The 21750-nt window shown below is 40.8% G+C and overlaps 1 long non-coding RNA gene across 1 annotated transcript in view; it reads left to right on the top strand.

Moving 5' to 3' along the window:
* The window catches only part of LOC135967056 (uncharacterized), a 64967-nt gene that overhangs the window by 5819 nt on the left and 37398 nt on the right, over nucleotides 1–21750 (top strand). The window contains exon 2 of the long non-coding RNA XR_010580883.2: nucleotides 5012–5109. This is a non-coding gene — a long non-coding RNA (uncharacterized lncRNA). The remainder of the gene's footprint in view (nucleotides 1–5011; nucleotides 5110–21750) is intronic.

Here is a 21750-nt window from a genome sequence, read left to right as displayed (position 1 = left end):
TGAGGGATAATCTAGGCATAAGGAGGGGAAGCAGAAACAGAAGGTTTCCAGCTGAGTAATGAGAGGGGGGGAAAGAATAATAGCCTCAAAGGAGAATGGGAGGAAGAGGGTTTATTAGCCACTATTTGAAAACACAATGGTCCCAGAGCAGAATTCTTAATAGATTCAATGGTTTTTACACATATTTTACCTGCAAAGCTGGAAAAAGCATGTGAGAAAGGAATACGGAAACTCCTGAGGACAGCTTAACTTTCGATTCTGCTCTCCTTAGAAGATCCAGTCTCTTGCTCTTTAGCCCTTAGGGCTTTATCCAGGGATTCCTTGCCTCTTTCTTCTCAAACCGTCCCTCCCTCAGAGGATCAGACTAAGTATAGTGGAGCCAGTTCTCTTGGGAAGGCGGTGCTGCTTGGAGGCTGCTCAGGAATGCTTCTGAAAGGGCTGAGAAATCCTTTCCTTTTCTGTCCAACTCCCCCAGCTATTAGCATATCTGCCCACTTTGGTAGGCTGCAAAACTTCCCCGCCCCCGCAAAAGATATTCACCTCCTAATCCCTGGAACCCGTGATTACTTGATGTGGCTAAAAAGGGCCTTTGCAGATGTGATGGTGAATCTTGACGTGGAGAGATCATGTGGATTGTCCAGGTGGGACCTGAGAGCAATCACATGATCCTTATTGGAAGGGGGCAGGGGTAGATTTGACACTCACATAGAGAAGGCCACAGGAAGATGGCACAGACAGAGACATAAAGACGTAAACTTTGAAGATGGGAGTGATATGGCCACAAGCCAAGGAATGCCAGCAGCTGTTAGAAGCTGGAGGAAGAGACTCCAGGGGAGAGCAAGACCCTGCCAACACCTTAATTTCAGGGCAGTGATATTGATTTCAGACTTCTGGGCTCTGAAACTGTGAAAGAATACATTTCTCTTGTTTTAAGACACCAAGTTTGTGGCTTCATTGTCACACAGCCACAAGGACCTAATATATAGAGCCTTTGTGTGCTTCTGTGGAATGTCTCCTACATTAACCCTGGGAGAGTAGGGACCTCCAGAGAAACGGTGTGGGGAGGACAGTGTGCAGAGATCTCAGTCCCTGAGCAGGTAGGTTTGCTGGTGGGAGGGAACTGAGTTTAGACCTCGAAAAAGACCACTGAGTACAATGAGATAGGACAGCCCAAGGGCTGTTGATTTGAACACACATGTGTTTATATTCTGGTGTGACTTCTGATTTGTTATTTCATTTTAAGCATGCTATTTAAACTTTTTGAGTTTCCTTCTCTGTAAAACAAAAAAAATAATATATACCTTCTCAGCTATAGGAAGAATTTAATGGGATGAGGCAAGTTAAAAATACTGTGCATAATTCTAGCACATTTAAATGCTAAGAAGGTGATTCCTACAAGAAAAGAAAAGGTATGCCAATTCAGATATGGTTCTAGCAAGTCTAGCTTCTGGGAGGACAAATCCTTGTGGTCTGACTGCCAAATTGTACCTCAGTTCACAAGGTTGCCAGAGCTGCAGTCAGTGTCAAGATGGTGTCTGTGTTCAGGATGTAGGAAGTGGAATCAGGCTGAGGGAGGGAAGGTGGCAGGGTCCAGGTAGATTCTAGGCACCAGTCCTAGAGGGTCCCAGGGTAGCAGGCAGCAGGACTGGCTACATCATTTGCCAGGCTCAGTGCAAAATGAAAATGTGGGGCCTCTTACTGAAAAATAAGAATTTCAAGACAGCAATAGCAGAGCATTAAACCAAGCATGGAGCCTTTTTGAGAACAGCCCCTTCTGAACACAGGGTCTTGTGCAATGGCATAGATTGTAGGTTCATAAAACAAGCCCTGCAAGGTTTGAGACTATGGGGAATTCAGCATAAAGTCCAGCCCGAGAAAGGCAGAGTCCTGCTGAGTCCCAAGGCAGTGCTGCTCAGTCCCAACGTGCATAGGAATCACTAGCCCCTCTATGTTCATACTATTACTGATAACAATAACAACACCAGTGACAACATTACCTTAGTAGCCTGTATTTATTGAGCACAAACCATGTGCTAGAAACAAAGCTAAGTATTTTACAAGGCATTATCTTTTTCTCCCTGGTTTGAAAAGAATTAATACCAACCTACACCAGGTGATTTTCAGTGATCTTATTATATATTAACTAATTTAAAGGCATATAAATGTCTTACTATTATTTTTCATGCATCATCTTGCATATGCCTTCCATCATCCCTCTAGCTGGTACCAGCACATTATGCCCATTTGACAGATATGGAAACTGAAATTGAGACAGTAACTTGCCTGTTATCTGTCTGGGTCCAGAGTCCATGCTCTCAAGCTCTCAAGTAGTTCATCCTCATTATAAATAAACTGAAAGGGATTGAATGTTGGTTAACACTAAACAATCTACAACATGCTTTCATGCATGGTAACTCACTACAGCCACCTGTGAAGCATTGCCGGTGTCCAGTTTATGGATGAAGAGATTGAGGCCTGGGGGTGTTAAGTGAGCTGTCCAAGTTCACAGCCAGTAAGTGGGAGAAGCCAAGCCCAGGGGCTGTGGGCTCTGGGAGCACACCATGCTGCCTCTTTTTCATTGGAGGGACAAGGGAATGAGGTGTATGCAAGGATCTGCATCCAGCTCCCGAGTCTGATGAGTCTGGGCAGCGGCTCCAGGGAAAGGAGGAGTCCAGGAACAGAGCAGGAGGGGGCGGGGTGGGTGGGAGGCTCTCCCAGGAGTGGCCTTTCCAAAAGCAGGCACTGTACTCCTGCTGCCACTGAGGAGTCAGACGTTCCTTCTTCTGAAGGACTCTCCCCTGTTTCTAGTGAGCACTCCCCTTCCCCAGGCCAGACAGGCAGCTGAGCAACAAGGGCTAAGAGAGAGTTCAGACTCTCGGGCTTGAAGCCTGACTCTCTCTCACTGGCAGATTTTCCTCAGTTTCAGTCAAGTGGAATTAATAATAGTGCCCTTCTAACAGGCTTGTTATAAGGATGAAATGAATTAATCCACATATATCTCGGAGAAGAGTGCTCACCTCAGAAGAAGCACTTAAGCAATGTTGTAAGTAGGTGTCCTCTTCCTGCAGAGAGCTCTCATCCTCGGGTGTTGGTTGGGATCATAGCAGGTCCCCCTGAGCTGAGAGGCCAGCTTCCTTGTCTGAGCAACTCTCAGCCTTCCCTTGCTTGGCTAGGCCCAGCCCTGGACCCCATTCTCTTCCTCATTTTCATTCTGCCAACATTTTGGCAGCAGCTCATTGTTGAGATTCTATGAGATTCTTTTTTATCCACATGGATTATATATAATCTTCAAAGAAAATGACACCAATTTTCTCTCCAAGTGTGATAGACTAGATCAGCTCCCATCGGGGTAAGGAGGTCTCAGTTCTGGTCCCGGCATTACTATTTGTTAGCTGTGTGATTTTGAGGATAGCATCAAAATTCTCTGGGCCACGGTTTTCTTGCTAAACAAGGAAGGAGTTGGATTTATTTATTTATTTATTTTTTTGAGATGGAGTCTCACTCTGTCACCGAGGCTGAAGTGCAGTGGCACAATCTCGGCTCACTGCAACCTCTGCCTCCGGGATTCAAGTGATTCTCCCACCTCAGCCTCCTGAGTAACTAGGACTACAGGCATGCATCACTGCCCCCGGCTAATTTTTTGTATTTTTAGTAGAGCTGGGGTTTCACCATATTGGCCAGGCTGGTCTAGAACTCTTGACCTCGTGATCCACCCGCCTTGGCCTCCCAAAGGGCTGGAATTACAGGCGTGAGCCACTGCACTTGGCCGAGTTTAACTTTTGAAAAGTGCCCTGAGCCATCACTCCATGCCAGATAATGTATGGTGGGGGTTGGGGGGCACTGGGGCGGGGGCACCAGGGGATGTAAAAACAAAGATTCCAAGCCCCCCCTCAAAGAGCTGCACTCTGGGGCAGAGGAACACCATGGTGAAAGGACACATCATCTCCTAGCTATGTTTGACTCTGGCACTCTAGAATTATCCCTATTGTCACCCTTGACTCCTACCAATGCTATCATGCTAAACAGTGAGCAAATATGTCTGTTACTAGTCTTTGCTCTTTCAGCAGGTATCTGCTCTGTCTAAAGAAAAACTTCATTAGACAATCCAAGTTCTGAACCATTGGTTTAGCATGGTATACGTACCCCTAAAAATGTCCTCTTACTGATCGAATACCAAGGTTATGGTAATGGCTTCCAAAGTTCAGATTCAGATATTAGATGTGGCCCTGAGTTTCTGGGGGTTGGTAATACCAGAGACATTCTCCCAGCTCACCTATACCCTTTTCCGGGAGGCTTCTGCCTGATATTTCAAATCAGTAGGCCTGGAGGCTTCAGTCTCAGTAATTCAACAACTACAGCAGCTGGTTCTTTTCCCTTAAGATTTAATACTTGTCATTTATCTATGTCAAAACTGTAAAGGAGCAAGTTTCCAAAGACAGATTTATTATGTGTGCTGAGTGTCTCAGGTGCAGCAGTGCATATAGATGGGCCGAATTCCATATTTTCCGTGGGTTTTTGTTCTATAAAAATAGCCACTTTTACTTTGCATTCAGACAAGTGAGAAATATACAGTCTTGAGCTGTGAGTCACCACGGGGCACTTACAGACAGTAACATTTTTGTGAGACTGGGCTCTAGCCATTGGGTCCAGGATCAGCTGCCTAGCTTGCGCATGGGTTGGCTTAGGCAAGGAGCAAGTTGTAACCAAAGCTAGCTACATAATTTGTGAGGCTCAGTGCAAAATGAAAATGTGGAGCCTCAAGGTTAAAAAGCAAGAAAAAAAGTGCTGTTATAGATAAAGCTTTTTTCTTTCTTCTGCAGTCTCTCTCCCAGCATGTCATAGCGTTTTTCATTTGTTATTTAACATCATTCTAAGAAAAATGAAAGTTTTCAATTATTAGCGTGAATTTTACAGTTTATCTTTACATTGTGCAAGGCAAATATAAATGCAAATATAAAAGCACTTAATGTGTATGTGGAATCACTGAACTTATACAATTTGCATTTTGCAGCCCCTCCCTAAAAGGTGCCCTGAACTGTCCAGAAGAGACAAACCGAAGCCCGGCACTGGAAGGGAGGAAAAGAGAGATGACCCTCTCCCCGCAACAAGGTATGTTGCTGGCTGTAGCTGGCTGAGGGAGGGCTCCGGGTGTGGGGACACTTGCAGGGGAGTGTGGAGCTTCGTAAGTGCCCCGGACCTCTGTCCCTTGATGGAAGAGGCATCCGCACTCTTCCTGCTTGAGCCAAGGAACCCTGCCCGAGGCACAGAGGCAACTGGGGCTGTGGGTCTGAAGAAATTAAGCCAGACATCTTTCCTTTCCACGGTCTCTCACCCCTTCAACCCATGGCAGTTGGCTTCCCTGGATTTTTGAACCTATGTGCTGGGATGTGCTTGGTACCTGGATTGAGTAGGTGAGACTCGATCCCCTGGAGGTGGGGCCTCCAGCTAGCCATCCAGCAGGTGTGTAGGGGTGCTGCCGAGCCTCACTACCAAGACTTGGGTGTGCACTGGGCCCCTGACTCTCCTTGTGTCCTGTCTGAGGTGGAGAGCAGACACAATTGTGCGGTGGGGCCTGGGGGAGAGAGAGACCCCACAGCCCCCGCTGAGAACCATCCTGGAAAGGTACCACAAGTAAACTGAGGTCCTAAGCCCCTGTGAGTGCCCCATTATCCCATCAGACCTCACAAAACACAAATTCAAAGATACAAGTCTTAAGAATTTCAAGATGGTGACCACAGAGCATTAAACCTCCTGAGGAGGAAGCCCCTGCCCCTGAGGCTGCCCTGACTGTAACCCTAGATCCACAGAATGGCTTGGGACTGACACTACCCTACTTAGTAATCCTTGAAGCTCTGACCCTTTCAGGACCATCACCCAGCAGGCCAGTGCGTTTCAGGGCCATGACAAAGAGGAGAACAAGGAACAAATGTTGGAGACAGGGGCAGACCCTATCATCTGTGTTACCTCAATAAAGTCATTCCATTTTCCTACATTTACCTTTCACCACAGGGTGAGGAGGATGGTGTCTACCTTTCTCCTTTGCCTCCCCAAGATATTAAACACAGAATGCTAAAGGAAATGTATGCGGGTATCTCCAATCCTTAGAAAGCAGATGTCATATAATCACGGGGCTGAAGAGAAACTGAAAGCCAGCTGGGTCGATTTCTTACTCCAGACTTCAATTCCTCCTTCAACATTCCACTAAGAAATCGATCGGCCTCTGCTTGAATCTGTCTTGTGACAGAGAGCTCACTACCTTTCAAGGTATCTCATTCAATGATTGGATAATTCCTATTGCTGTAAAGTGCCTAGAATAGTGTCTAGCACATATTAGGTACTCCATAAATATTTGTTTTTTTCTTTCATAATTGAGATTTTATTGTTTGCATTAAGGATCAGTGAACAGACATTTCAATTTTTACACAATTCTTAACATACATACCAACAATCTAAAAAGTCATTATTGTAATTCCTTTTTAAAGTTGTTCCAGTGATTTTCCAGCTTAAAATTTGGAGGCAATTTTTCCTTAAGAGGGTATCAAATACCACTATCTTCACATATTAATCAACTGTTACATAGTCCCACCAATTCAAAATTGTATAGCATATATACCACATACTCAAATTTTCAATCTTCCACAGCACATGAACAAAGTTATTAGGGAAACAGGACTGTGACCAAAGATGGTACAGAGTGCACACAATTCTGACAGGGAGAGCCATGTTCAAGGGCTAGCTTTCTTCAGGAAACAATTCTACTGAAAAACAACATGGCACTAGAAGTAATTTAAAATGTCCAAGACGTTAAATGCAGGACTGTGACTCTATGTTGCCATTCAGTATGCATTATATTATAGTATATAAAAACTAACCCCCCATCTAACACCCAAGACAGTCAAAGCCTCTCATAATTCAATATCCCACACTATCTTCTGGTTGTACCAAAAAATAAACAACCAGCGAATGACTTTACCTCTTAAAAAGCATATGCTTAAAAAATGGGATGAGGTGGGATTCCCTCCTTAAAAACGTTTCTAGAGTTACTAAAAAACTTGCATTTACGAAATAGTTGATAAAAATACTCTTCTGGATTGTACAAGAAGGGAGACAGGGGCCGCTAAGACAGGGTACATGCTATTAATCAGACCAGGCTTCTTTCTTTCTGGCATCATCAGAGGCTGAGCTCTCTCCGATTTTAGTTTCTCCATTTTCTGCAGGTAGATGTTCTTTAGTTTCTTGGTTAGCCACTTGGCCTGTTTTCTCTTTGCTCCCCTTTTCTCTTTTGTTTGCACTTTTTTTGTCTGAAGATGTGTCCTTTCCTGCTGCCTTTTTGGCTTCGTTTCCACTTTTGCAGGAGCGGATTTAGCTGAAAACCGCACCGATCCCCTTTGGGCTCTTCCTTGGCTGCCCCTTCGGTGCAACTGCCCTTCCGTAGTTTCCATCTGAAGAGGTAGCTCTCCCTTCTGGTGCAGAACAGGAAAGCCTAATCTGTCTTCCATGAGATTCAAGAAGCAGCTCCTCCTGGGGCCTCTGTGGGTATCCTCCGTGTTGCTCCTAAGCTCTTATTCCTCAGGTAAAATGGTGCTGAGTCTACTCACCATCGGACTGTGGCGCCTAGTATTGGACACCACATCCCTGATGTACCCTGACACCTCATTTCTCTCCCACATAGAACCTAGTGGGCACTGTGCCCCCGCATCTATTTGAAGAACTGCTCAAGAGGCTTTGTGGGAGGTCTGGCTCTTCCTCACCCCCTCCGGACTTGACGTGCCTGCCCCCCACCACCCCGCATACTTCCGGTCAGGCAGCAATCAGCTCGCTCCTCACGGGGATCAGCTGTGGTGACTGACGCTGGCTTGCTCTTGCAGCCCCAGGAACACAGAGGTTCATGCTGAAGAACCAAATGGTTCCTACAGTACAAGCCAGTGCCAGGCACTCCGCAGGAGGCATCACTGGCACCTCCTAATTGATGAGCAGTCCAGCTCTGAAGCTGCGAGCTCTAAAGCCAGATACCTCCTCCAGGTGACTCTTTCTGATCTTCCTCTCCCAGCTGAATAGAGTGAACTTCAGTGTTTCTGGCCTCCAGTTCCTGAACTCTGCTTCTTCTAAGGCAGGTAAGGCAGTTTTGTTCCTCTGCTGGAAGGATAATTTCAGGCCTCCGTATGCCACATGCTGGTCCTTTTGCCTGGAATGCTCTTCCTGTCTTCTCTGCTTTCTCCTTCAAGTTTTAGCTTAGGCGTTGCCTTCTCCGGGAAGCTCTTCCTGACCCCCATTCCTACCCACAGTGAGTCACTTGCTCTCTGTTCCTCACTTCCACTATGTTTCTGCCTGTCTCCATCATTCTACTCATTAGCCCAGGTGGCAATTATTTGTTGTGGTGTTTGTTGCAGGCAAAGATGGTCTTGTTTGCTTTTTTTGGTTTTTGCATTTTGCTACTAAATGTGTTTTTGATAAATGAATAAATACAATAACACCACAATAATAGCAGCTAAAAATTATTTATTGAGCATTCAGTATGTGAATGCACATGCATTTTCTTAAGTATTCCAATAACCCTGTACCATGGTTATTATCTCAGTTTTAAAGATGTAGAAACAGGCCCAGATGAATTATGTAACTTGTTCAAGCCCATGCTAGCAGTTTGTGGCGAGTCTGGGACTTAAAGCTAGGTCTTTTAAAAAAATTATTATTCCAAAGTCTTATTTTAAACTTTGTAGTATGAATGTTGATCCCAAAGATTTTAAGTACTCCTGAATGTTATATCTTGCATCTAAGAAGATAGGTAGATCTCGGAAAAAATCAACTGCTTAGAATGCCTTTTGCATAGAACTGCTGCTAATATTTCTTTTTGCCAATAATAGAACTTAGACTATTAGGCAGTGCAATGTAGCGGTTAAGAACTCAGACTTTGGAGTCTGCCAGACCTGAGCTCAAATCCTAGCCCTGATACTAGTATCCTGTGTAAATTACCATAACTTGCCCAAATCATAGTTTGCTTATACGGTATATAAAAAGGGGCTAAACTATGTTGGAAAAATGAAACTGTTATTTACAGATGCCATGATTGTGTGCTTATAAAATCTAAAATAATCTACAAACTATGGTAGGCTGAAAAATGCACCTCCCACCCCACCTCCCACTCAGGATATCAGGTCCTAATTTCTGGAACTTATAGATGTTACCTTATTTGAAAAAAGCATCTTGGCAAATGTGCTGAACCCCCAATTCGCCTCAGTAGGGAAAGCACCAGGTTCACGAGGCCAAAGAAGAGACCCAGAGCTAGCAAACGAGACGCAGGGTTTTATTAGGGGTTCACACACAGGGGAGAGAGTCCAGTGGTGGTGGGCTGGGCAGGAGACCTGCCTTACCTACAGGAATGGTCCAGTGGCAGTGGGCAGGACAGCATAACCACATGGCCTAGTGGCGGTGACCTGGGCAGGAGAACCACAACTTCCTTTCTAACTGTAATGAAGTTAGAAAAACTTACCAATGTTACAAAACAAAGTCCAGAAATAGACTCATATATCTAATTACCTGATTTGTGATTAAGGTAGTGCATAGGAAAGAAGGCATAGTTTGTTTATTAAATGTTGCTCCATCATGCACTTTATATAGCATTTTCACTTAACAGCCTCCATCTAATGACCTCCACCTGGCAACCTTCATTTAACCCAAAACTCAAGGCCTCAGTCCCCTGTACAGACCAGCCCATGTCCCACAGGACTGGCCGGGGGCTCTGATGTTTGTGATAGAAAAGGAATGAATCTCCTAGCTGGCCACTACTAGATTCCCTAGCTCGGCACAAATATTCAGGTGCACCTGCCATACAGGGTCATTCTAAGAGTATGATTAAATCATTGCTTTTAGGTGCATTTACCCTATAGCAGATGTAATTAAGTTAGAGATCTTGTGGTGGGGAGATGATCTTGGACTATTTGGTTGGGGCATAAAGGCTGTTGCATGTGTCCTTATATGAGGGAGGCTGAAGTTGGTCATACACACAGACAGAAGAGAAGGCCATGTGCAGATAGAGGCAGAGATTGGAATGATGTGGCCACAAGGAATGCCAGAGCCACCAGAAACTGGAAGAGGCAAGAAACAGATTCTCCTCTAGAGCATCTGGAAGGAGTATGGCCCTGCTGACACCTTGATTGTAGCCAAGATTTTGGACTTCTGGCCTCTAGAGCTATGAAAGAATAAATTTCCATGGCTTTAAGCAACTAAATTTGTGGCTAATTTATTGCAGGAGGCTTAGACAATTAATACACAAACTATTAGAATTAATAAATGTAATTAGTAAAGTTGTTGGATACAGGTCAATATACAAAAATCAACGGTATTTCTATCAGCAACTAACAAGTAAAAATTAAAATAAAATGTTATATTTATAATAACATCAATAAACATCAAATTCCTAGGATTAAATATAATAAAAGATGTACAACTTCAAAATATTATTGAGAGAAATTAAATATGACTTCAATAAATAAAAAGATATATTATGTTCACGAATTGGAAACTCGACATTGTAAGATGTCATTCCTTCCCAAATTAATATATTGATTCGATATAATCCCAGTAAAATTCTGGTAGTTTTTTTTTTCTTTTGCAAAAATTGATAAACTGATTAACAAGACCCATTATACATTTGTAGTGATTTAGACAGTATAGAACTGATTTAGACAGTATAGAACTGTTAGAAAAAGTTACCAATGGTACAAAATAAAGTCCAGAAATAGACTCATATTACTTGATTTGTGATTAAGGCACTGCATGGAAAGAGGGCATGGTTGATTTATTACATGTTGCTCCACTGATTATATGAAAAATATATCTTTTTCCTTTGTAGCCTTCCAGTGAGTGTGCAATGGTACATCGTGACGTTCATTTGCATTCCCTTGATGATTAATGAAGTCAGGTACCTTCTCACATGGTTGGCTTTATTTTATTTGTTTATTTATTTTTCCACATGGATGTTTTCTTTGAGAAATGTCTACTCAAGCCTTCTGCCCATTTTTCTATTAGGTTGTCTTTTTCTAACTGATTTGTAAGAGTTCTTCATATATTCTGGATACAAGACCTTTGTGGGATATATGTGTTGAATTATATTTTTACCCTCTTATTGATGTCTTTTGAAAAACCAAAGTATATTTTGTCCTTGTATTTTTCTTTTTCAGGTTAGCAATTTTTGTGTCCTTTTAAATAGGTGAGCTTTGCTTACTCAAGGATCATGAAAATGTTATCCTAGGTATTCTTCTACAATTTTATTATCTTTTACATTTAGAGCTGCTATCCATCTGTTTTGATTTTGTATTTGGTATGAAATAGGAGAAGTAAAGGATAGCAGCTCTAAATGTAAAAGATAATAAAACTGTAGAAGAATACCTAGGATAACATTTTCATGATCCTTGAGTAAGCAAAGCTCACCTATTTAAAAGGACACAAAAATTGCTAGCCTGAAAAAGAAAAATACAAGGACAAAATATACTTTGGTTTTTCAAAAGACATCAATAAGAGGGTAAAAATATAATGCAAAAATGAAAAGATATTTTCAACACATATATCCCACAAAGGTCTTGTATCCAGAATATATGAAGAACTCTTACAAATCAGTTAGAAAAAGACAACCTAATAGAAAAATGGGCAGAAGGCTTGAGTAGACATTTCTCAAAGAAAACATCCATGTGGAAAAATAAGTAAACAAATAAAATAAAGCCAACCATGTGAGAAGGTACCTGACTTCATTAATCATCAAGGGAATGCAAATGAACGTCACGATGTACCACTGCACACTCACTGGAAGGCTACAAAGGAAAAAGGAGGTTTCAAAGGCTGGTGAGATTGTGGGGCAAAGTGAACGCTCCTATACTAATGGTGGAAATATAAATTTGTATACTTCTTTTGGTAAAGTGTCAGTATTTAATAAAGCTGAACATATGCATGTCTTATTCTCCAGCTATTTCATTTCTAGCTATATACCCAAGAGAAATGCACTGAAGTAATCACCAAAACAATATGTGCTAGGATGATCATAGAACTATTTGTAATAGTAAAAATAAAATGGGGTATTACCCATATGTCCAAAAACAGTAGACTGAATAAATTTTGTCTTATTCACATAATGGAATACTATACAGAAATAAGCAAAAATGGTCTATATTCATGTGACAATGTGAATGAATCTCAGACAACATAATGTTGAGTGAAAAAGGCCAGACCCAATACAGAACCTATTTGTTATTCCGTTTGTATAGAGAACAGAAATGGACAAAACGAATCCATGCTTCTAGATATTAGGACAATGGTCACCCTTGCATAGGCATGGTAACTGGAAGGGAACCCAAATAGGGACCTCAGAGTGCTTGTATTCTATTTCTTGATCTCAGTGCTGGTTACATATGCATTTAGTTTGTGAATATTCATTGGGGCCAATATCTATGTGCACTAGAAAAGTAAGTTATGCTTCAACAGAAAGTTAATAAAAACTTACCCTATATTCTATGGTGTTATGATGAGGATTAAGAAAAGTAATTTTTTAGCAAAGGTCCTGGCACTTAGCAAATATTAAAAGTGAAAACTATTTTTATTTTTGCTGTAAAACATAAGTTATTTTCTAATGATTATCTGCTACAGCTAATGCTAACAGCTTCATTTTTAAGTTGCTTGATATTAGTCTGACAAATGAAGGCCTGTCCAATCCTGATTCTGCTGCAGTGACTTTGAAATTTGTTTAAATTTGTGTAGCAGTGTTGAGCATCATGAGATTTGTGAGCTGAACCCTGGTGAACCAAAATGTCTGTTAACATGAAATTATTGCTCTCCATTTTGAATATTTTTCTAAAGCAGTTCTGGCAAGTGAGGCCAAGAGCCATGAAAGGGCCATAACTAAGGTTTTCCAGAATCACCTCTGACATGGGTTTGACATACAGGTGTGTTATCTAAGTGAGATTCAGAAATGGCTTCAGACAGGACTTTTACAGGTACCAGTGAGTTTGAGGAGAGTTAGAAATGCAAAATGTCCATGTTACCTGGCCCCTCAGCACATACTGGTCCCATTTGCACTCTGTACAAAGTTTCTTATTGTCTCCCTAATGTTATAATGATCCTAAGGCCAAATTCTCAGATGGACGCAGATGTAATTCATGTTGAGCATCACAGTTTATTTGCTTATACTCTTTCTTATTGTAGAAAGTCTCAAAGTGGTTTACAACTGCTATTTGAGTCATATTTAGGGGTACCTGCTAGGCTGTGACCTCCCTCCTCTAAGAACTGCCTCTCTCAATTATAGTGGGGGGCCTGGAAATTGTGTTTACACCTTATTAACCCTCCCTCCATACGGGAACAGAACTGGTGGAGATGGCTGACCTAAGATGGGCCAATTGCAGTCTTTCTCCTGAGAATTTGAAATTAGTACCTAAAAACAGCAGTCTCTTTCCACTAATTGGCTTGACTGAGACCTTGTCAAATTACCTGTTTTCACAGAGAAGAAAAGAAAACTGGTTTATGGAGGAAGACAGAATGAAACAGATGCATAGGAGAAAGTAGAGGGAATCTTTGGGGAAGAGAAAGGTAAGAGACTAGGAGAGGGAATGCTTTGATTTCTTATATTTCTCTCAATCCTGGTATTTGTTCTTCCTCTGATCCAGCTATACTGCCTCTCCTGTGTCCGTGAAATAACCCCATGATGTTTCGTTTAGACTCCTCCCATTATGTTTAGTTTAAGTAAGCTCAGGTAGGCTGCCCACAGTCTCCAACTAACATAGAACATGTTGCCACAAGATAAAGTCACATCTAAAATGTGTTGACAAATGGAAAATGAGACCTGAAGGCTAGGATGGTGTCTTGGGAGAGATGATACCAGTGGAAGCCACAAGGCCCAGTGAATTTGCTGCTAGCAGCCAGCATATCTGGCTTTCAGTTTTCTAGTGGCCAATGCCAAGGAGCAGGACTCCTCAGGCATCAGTGGTTCTCAACCCTGACTGTATGTTAGGGACACTGGGGAGCTTCTGAAAAATACTTCCAGGCCCTACCCCAAGAGACAGTGATTTAATTGGTCTAGGCTGGCATCTGTATGTTATAAAAGCTTACTAGTGATTCTAAAGTATGACCAGAGTGAAGAGCCACCAAGTTATACTATTCACAATATGTAGAAATAAAAGTAAACAGATAAACCAAACAAAAACAACTCCTTAAGAGAAGCACAGGAGTGGAACTGAGAGAGAAATTCCTCCTGTGGATTTTTAGCTGGAGGGCATGTGTGATACAAAGAACAATGTCCTCAATAACATCCCTATAGTAAATACTCAATTTTCCACAAATGGGAACTCGTGGAATTATCCCCAAGTACCACTCAGGAAAATCACCTCTATAGTCATGGGCCAAAGCATCCTTGCCACTTGGCTCCATCCCGGAATGTGTTTGAGAGGATTTAGAACAGATTCTTATGTAAGGACTCCAGAAATTAAAACAATTTCTTTTTCCATGAAGAGGGCCTGTGGTTTTGTATTAGTCCATTTTCACACTGCTGCAAAGAATGACCTTAGACTGGGTAATTTATAAATAAAAGATGTTTGACTCACAGTTCTGCATAGCTGGGGAGGCCTCAGGAAACTTACAATCATGGTGGAAGGTGACAGGGAGGCAAGGCACGTCTTGCATGGCAGCAGGAGAGAGAGAATGACAGAAAGAGAGAGAGAGAGAGAACACATCATAGGAGAAACTGCCCTTATGATTCAATCCCCTCCCAACAGACCCCTCCTTTGACATGTGGGGATTACTACTAGAGATGAGATTTGGGTAGGGACACAGAGACAAACCATATCAGTTTTCACCTGATTATCAGTGGTGGCTCTGAACCCTGTGAAGCTTAGGAACCACTGGAAGAGAAAAATTCATGGACTACTTCTTTCTGACAATTTTCTAATCACACAGGATTTTTTTTAACTGCTTGATTGGGCTACCAGGTAGATGGGTACCTGGCACACAATGCAGCTTGCTGTGCTGCTGACTTGAGCATGGAGCAGGTCTGCCTCACTGGTCAGCTGCCGGGCTCAGGATCAGCATTTACTTAGGAAAGCTGAGGAGCCTGGCAAGGACACAGACATAAATAGAAAGCAAAGAGGCAGGCCAAGATTTTCCTCAGGAAGCATTTGGATTCACTCCAGTGCACAGACAAAAGGGTAATTGAGCCCCCAGAATTCTCCATCAGAGCACGAACAGCAATAATTTTTGCTTGGAAAAAATTTAAAGCAGGTAAGCCAAATACCAAATTTGTTCATAAAATATTTTGGTAAACACCCATGGAACATTTAACCTTGAAAAATATAGTTTCCTTGTGCCCTTTCAATGCTAAATTGTTTGCAAAATATACGACTATGTGACTTGAATTTGTGAACTTGTTTCTTAGGGTTATTGGCCACAAGTCAGTTTAATATTGGAGGCTGTCTACAAAAAAATAATGACTTTGTTTTTAGAAGCATTTGATTTGTAGTCCTGTTTTACAACATTAACTAGATAGTAGGTACACTATCTATTTAGGTTAGTCTCAGCTCATGACACTATGTAATCTGTGAATAAGTGAATACCCCTCTTTCTATTTGTTATAACAAAAGAGTAATATCCTGATAGTCTAATCACCTAAGAGATGCTAATTTAACAGAAGAAAGGCCAGAATAAATATCCATTTTATTTCTTTGGAAGATGCTATCTGAGCCATCAGAAGAATATCTTTATTGGGTAGGTCCTAGATCAGGTGTTGGCAAACTACAGTCTACTGGTCAAATCTGGCCAGCAGCATGTTTTGAATGGCCTGCAAGCTAAAAATATCTTTTATATATTTAACAGATTGAAATAAATCAAAAGAAGAATAATATTTTTTGACATATAAAAATTGAAACCCTACAAGCCAGAAGAGATTAGGGGCCTATATTCAATATTCTTAAAGAATAGAAAGTTCAACCAAGAATTACATATCTGGCTAGACTAAGCTTCATAAGTGAAGGAAAAATAAGATCTTTTTAATACAAGCAAATGCTGAGGGAATTTGCTACCATCAGGCCTGCCTTATAAGAGCTCCTGAAAGAAGCACAAAATATGGAAAGTAAAGACTTATCAGCCACTACAAAAACACACTTAAGTACACAGACCAGTGATGCTATAAAGCAATCACACAAGCAGGGTATAGACAGCAAACAATATGAACACAAAATCTAATACAAACATATAAATACTAATCTTGAATGTAAAGGGCTAAACGCCCCAATTAAAAGGCAGAGTAGCAAACTGGATAAAGAAGAAAAACCTAATGGTATGTTGTCTTCAAGAGACCTATCTTACACACAATGACACCCATAGAATCAAAATAAAGGAGTGGTGAAAAATCTACCAAACAAATGGAAAACAGGAAAAAGCAGGAGTTGCAATCCTAATTTCAAACAAATCAGACTTTAAATCAACAAAGATCAAAAAGAAAAAAGAAGGGCATTACATAATGGTAAAGGGTTCAATTCAACAATAAGACCTAACTATCCTAAATATATATGCATCCAACACAGGAGCACCCAGATTCATAAAGCAAGTTCTTAGAGACCTTCAAAGAAACTTAAACCCTCATACAATAATAGTGGGAGACTTCAACATCCCATTGACAGTATTAGAGAAATCATCAAGGCAGAAAATTAAAGATATTCAGGACCTGAACTCAACTAGTGGACCAAATGGGTCTGATAGACATCTACAGAACTCTCCACTGAAAAACAGGAGAATATACATTCTTCCCATCTACATGTGGTACATACTCTAAAGTTGACCACACAATTGGACACAAAAATATCTACAGCAAATTAAAAAAACAAAACAGAAACTATACCATCCATATTCTTGGACCACAGAGCAATAAAAACAGAATTCAATATGAAGAAAATCACTCAAAACCATACATTTACATGGAAATTAAACAACTTGCTCCTGAATGACATTTGATCAAATAATATAATTAAGGCAGAAATAAAGAAGTTCTTTGAAACTAATAAGAACAAAGATACAACATATCAGAATCTCTGGGACACAGCTAAGGCAGTGTTAAGAGGGAAATTTATAGCCCTAAATACCCACATCAAAAAGTTAGAAAGATCTCAAATTCAAAACTATAAAAGAATGAAAGAACCAAGAGCAACCAACCCCAAAGCTAGCAGAAGACAAGAAATAACTAAATCAGAGCTGAACTGAAGGAGATTGAGACATGAAAACCATTCAAAAGATCAACAAAACCAGGAGCTGGTATTTTGCGGGGGGGGGGGGGGGGGAAGATAAATAGACTGCTGGCTAGCTAATGAAAAAGAAAAGAGAGAAGATCCAAATAAGCACAATTAGAAATGACAAAGGGGATATTACCACTGACCCCACAGAAATACAAATAACCATCAGAGAATATTATGAACACCTCTGTGCACACAAACTAGAAAATCTAGAAGAAACGGATAAATTCCTGGACACATACACCTTCCCAAGGCTGAACCAGGAAGAGATTGAATCTCTGAACAGATCAATAATGAGTTCTGAAATTCAATCAGTAATAACCAAAAATGGCCCTGGACTAGACAAATTCACATCTGAATTCTATCAGATGTACAAAGAAGAGCTGGTACAATTCCTACTGAAACTATTCCAAAAAGTTGAGGAGGAAAAATTCTCAACAAACTAGATATTGAAGAAAATACCTCATAATAAGAGTCATCTATGAAAAACCCACAGCCAACATCATAGTGAATGAACAAAAGCTGGAAGCATTCTCCTTGAAAACAGGCACAAGACAAGAATTCCCTCTCTCACCACTCCTATTCAACATCGTATTGGAAGTTCTGGCCAGGGCAATCAGGCAAGAGAAAGAAATAAAGGGCATCCAAATAGGAAGAGAGGAAGTCAAACTATCCCTGTTTGCAGACAATATGATTCTATATCTAGAAAACCCCATAGCCTTGGCCCCCAAAGCTTCTTAAGTTGACAACAACTTCAGCAAAATTTCAGGATACAAATTCACTAGCATTCCTGTACACCAACAACAGCTAAGCCAACAGTCAAATTAGAAATGCAATCCCATTCAAAACTGCCACACAAAAAAAGGCTGGGCATGGTGGCTCATGCCTGTAATCCCAGCACTTTGGGAGGCCAAGGTGGGTGTATCACTTGAGCTCAGTAGTTTGAGATCAGCCTGGGCAACATGGTGAAACCCTGTCTCTACAAAGAATACAAAAAATTAAACGAGCATGGTGACATGTGCCTGTGGTCCCAGCTACTCAGGAGGCTGAGGTAGGAGGATTGCTTTAGCCAGGGAGTTGGTGGTTGCAGTGAGCCAAGATTGTACCACTGCACTCCAGCCTGGGTGACATGGTTAGGCCCCATCTCAAAAAAAAAAAAAAAAAAAAAAAAAAAAAAAAGCCACAAAAAGAATAAAATACCTAGGAATACAACTACAAGGAGGTGAAAGATCTCTACAGTGAGAATTACAAAACCCTGCTCAAAGAAATTAGACATGACACAAACAAATGGAAAAACATTCCATGCTTATGAATAGGAAGAATCAACATCATTAAAATGACCATATTTTCCAAAGCAATTTATAGATTCAGTGCTATTCCAATCAAACAACCAACGATATTCTTCACAGAACTAGAAAAAACTATTCTAAAATCCGTATGAAACTAAAAAGAGCTCAAAGAGCCAACACAATCCTAAACAAAAAGAACAAAGCACGAGGCATCATGCTACCCAACTTCAAACTATATTACAAGGCTATAGTAACGAAAATAGCATGACACTGGTACAAAAACAGACACATAGACCAATGGAACAGAATAGAGATCCCAGAAATAAGACCACACACCTACAACAAGCTCACATACATACAGATGAAATATCCAAAAGTAATAGATAATAAAGGAAATGTTCTTAAAAATGGGAAATAACATTTTTGAATCATTTGGTTATTTCAACAAATATTTGTTGATAAATTAGTATGTGCCTAAGAGCATCATGCCCAGGGTATTCATAGTAGACTCAAAGTCCAAAATCAGGCAGTTGAGACCATCCTTGACTAGTTGTGGGCACAAGAAATTTTGCTCCGGTGCTTCAGTTAGCTTGAAAACTTTGTTTTAATCAACTGTATAAAATGAGAGTTTATTACTAGGCCTCAATAAGAAAGTGGTCCAGGATCTACAAGGTCTGAATAATAGTGCCTGCTTTGTAAAGCTGTGAAAATTAAGTGTCCTGTACCTCAATCACTAGATGCATACTTCTTGTAATTATTTTCTGTATGGCCATTGCTAGTTGTTCTGGCATGGATCACTTAGAAGGGCAGAAGTTTACAATAAGATCAAGAGTTACCAGTGCTTTCTCTGTTCCTTGAGGTTATTGGTTTTTTGTTTATTTTTTATACTTTAAGTTCTAGGGTACATGGGCACAACGTGCAGGTTTGTTACATATGTATACATGTGTCACATTGGTGTGCTGCACCCATTAACTCGTCATTTACATTAGGTATATCTCCTAATGCTATCAATCCCCCCTACCCCTTCCCCACAACAGGACCCAGTGTGTGAGGTTCCCCTTCCTGTGTTCAGGTGATCTCATTGTTCAATTCCCACCTATGAGTGAGAACATGCGGTATTTGGTTTTCTGTTCTTGAGATAGTTTGCTGAGAATGATGGTTTCCAGTTGCATCCATGTCCCTACAAAGAACAAGAACTCATCCTTTTTTATGGCTGCATAGTATTCCATGGTGTATATATGCCACATTTTCTTAATCCAGTCTGTCACTGAAGGACATCTGAGTTGATTCCAAGTCTTTGCTATTGTGAATAGTGCCACAATAAACATACGTGTGCATGTGTCTTTATAGCAGCATGACTTATAATCCTTTGGGATTATCCAGTAATGGGATGACTGGGTCAAATGGTATTTCTAGTTCTAGATCCTTGAGGAATCGCCACACTGTTTTCCACAATGGTTGAACTAGTTTACAGTCCCACCAACAGTGTAAAAGTGTTCCTATTTCTCCACATCCTCTCCAGCACCTGCTGTTTCCTGATTTTTTAATGATTGCCATTCTAACTGGTGTGAGATGGTATCTCATTGTGGTTTTGATTTGCATTTCTCTGATGGCCAGTGATGATGAGCATTTTTTCATTTGTCTGTTGGCTGTATGAATGTCTTCTTTTGAGAAGTGTCTGTTCATATCCTTTGCCCACATTTTGATGGGGTTGTTTGTTTTTTTCTTGTAAATTTGTTTGAATTCTTTGTAGGTTCTGGATATTAGCCCTTTGTCTGATAAGTAGATTGCAAAAATTTTCTCCCATTCTGTAGGTTGCCTGTTCACTCTGATGGTAGTTTCTTTTTCTGTGCAGAAGCTCTTTAGTTTAATGAGATCCCATTTGTCAATTTTGGCTTTTGTTGCCATTGCTTTTGGTGTTTTAGACATGAAGTCCTTGCCCATGCCTATGTCCTGAATGGTATTACCTAGGTTTTCTTCTAGGGTTTTTATGGTTTTAGGTCAAACATTTAAGTCTCTAATCCATCTTGAATTAATTTTCATGTAAGGAGTAAGGAAAGGATCCAGTTTCAGCTTTCTCCTTATGACTAGCCAATTTTCCCAGCACCATTTATTAAATAGGGAATCCTTTCCCCATTTCTTGTTTTTCTCAGGTTTGTCAAAGATCAGATGGCTGTAGATGTGTGGCATTATTTCTGAGGGCTCTGTTCTGTTCCATTGGTCTATATCTCTGTTTTGGTACCAATACCATGCTGTTTCAGTTACTGTAGCCTTCTGGTATAGTTTGAATCAGGTAGCGTGATGCCTCAAGCTTTGTTCTTTTGACTTAGGATTGTCTTGGCAATGCAGGCTCTTTTTTGGTTCCATATGAACTTTAAAGCAGTTTTTTCCAATTCTGTGAAGAAAGTCATTGGTAGCTTGATGGGGATGGCATTGAATCTCTAAATTACCTTGGGCAGTATGGCCATTTTCACAATATTGATTCTTCCTATCCATGAGCATGGTATGTTCTTCCATTTGTTTGTGTCCTCTTTTATTTCACTGAGCAGTGGTTTGTGGTTCTCCTTGAAGAGGTCCTTTACATCCCTTGTAAGTTGGACTCCTAGGTATTTTATTCTCTTTGAAGCTATTGTGAATGGGAGTTCATTCCTGATTTGGCTCTCTGTTTGTCTGTTACTGGTGTATAAGAATGTTTGTGATTTTCGCACATTGATATTGTATCCTGAGACTTTGCTGAAGTTGCTTATCAGCTTAAGGAGATTTTGGGCTGAGACAATGGGGTTTTCTAAATATACAATCATGTCATCTGCAAACAGGGACAATTTGACTTCTTCTTTTCCTAACTGAATACCCTTGATTTCTTTCTCTTGCCTGATTGCCCTAGCCAGAACTTCTAACACTATGTTGAATAGGAGTGGTGAGAGAGGGCATCCCTGTCTTGTGCCAGTTTTCAAAGGGGATGCTTCCAGTTTTTGCCCATTCAGTATGATATTGGCTGTGGGTTTGTCATAAATAGCTCTTATTATTTTGAGATACGTTGCATCAATACCGAATTTATTGAGAGTTTTTAGCATGAAGGGCTGTTGAATTTTGTCAAAGGCCTTTTCTGCATCTATTGAGATAATCATGTGGTTTTTGTGTTTGGTTCTGTTTATATGCTGGATTACGTTTATTGATTTGCATATGTTGAACCAGCCTTGCATTCC

Source organism: Macaca fascicularis, chromosome 14 (assembly GCF_037993035.2).
Source record: "Macaca fascicularis isolate 582-1 chromosome 14, T2T-MFA8v1.1".
Taxonomy (NCBI): Eukaryota; Metazoa; Chordata; class Mammalia; order Primates; family Cercopithecidae; genus Macaca; species Macaca fascicularis.
The sequence above is the reverse complement of the archived record's forward strand: the minus strand, read 5'-3'. Positions and strand labels throughout refer to the sequence as shown.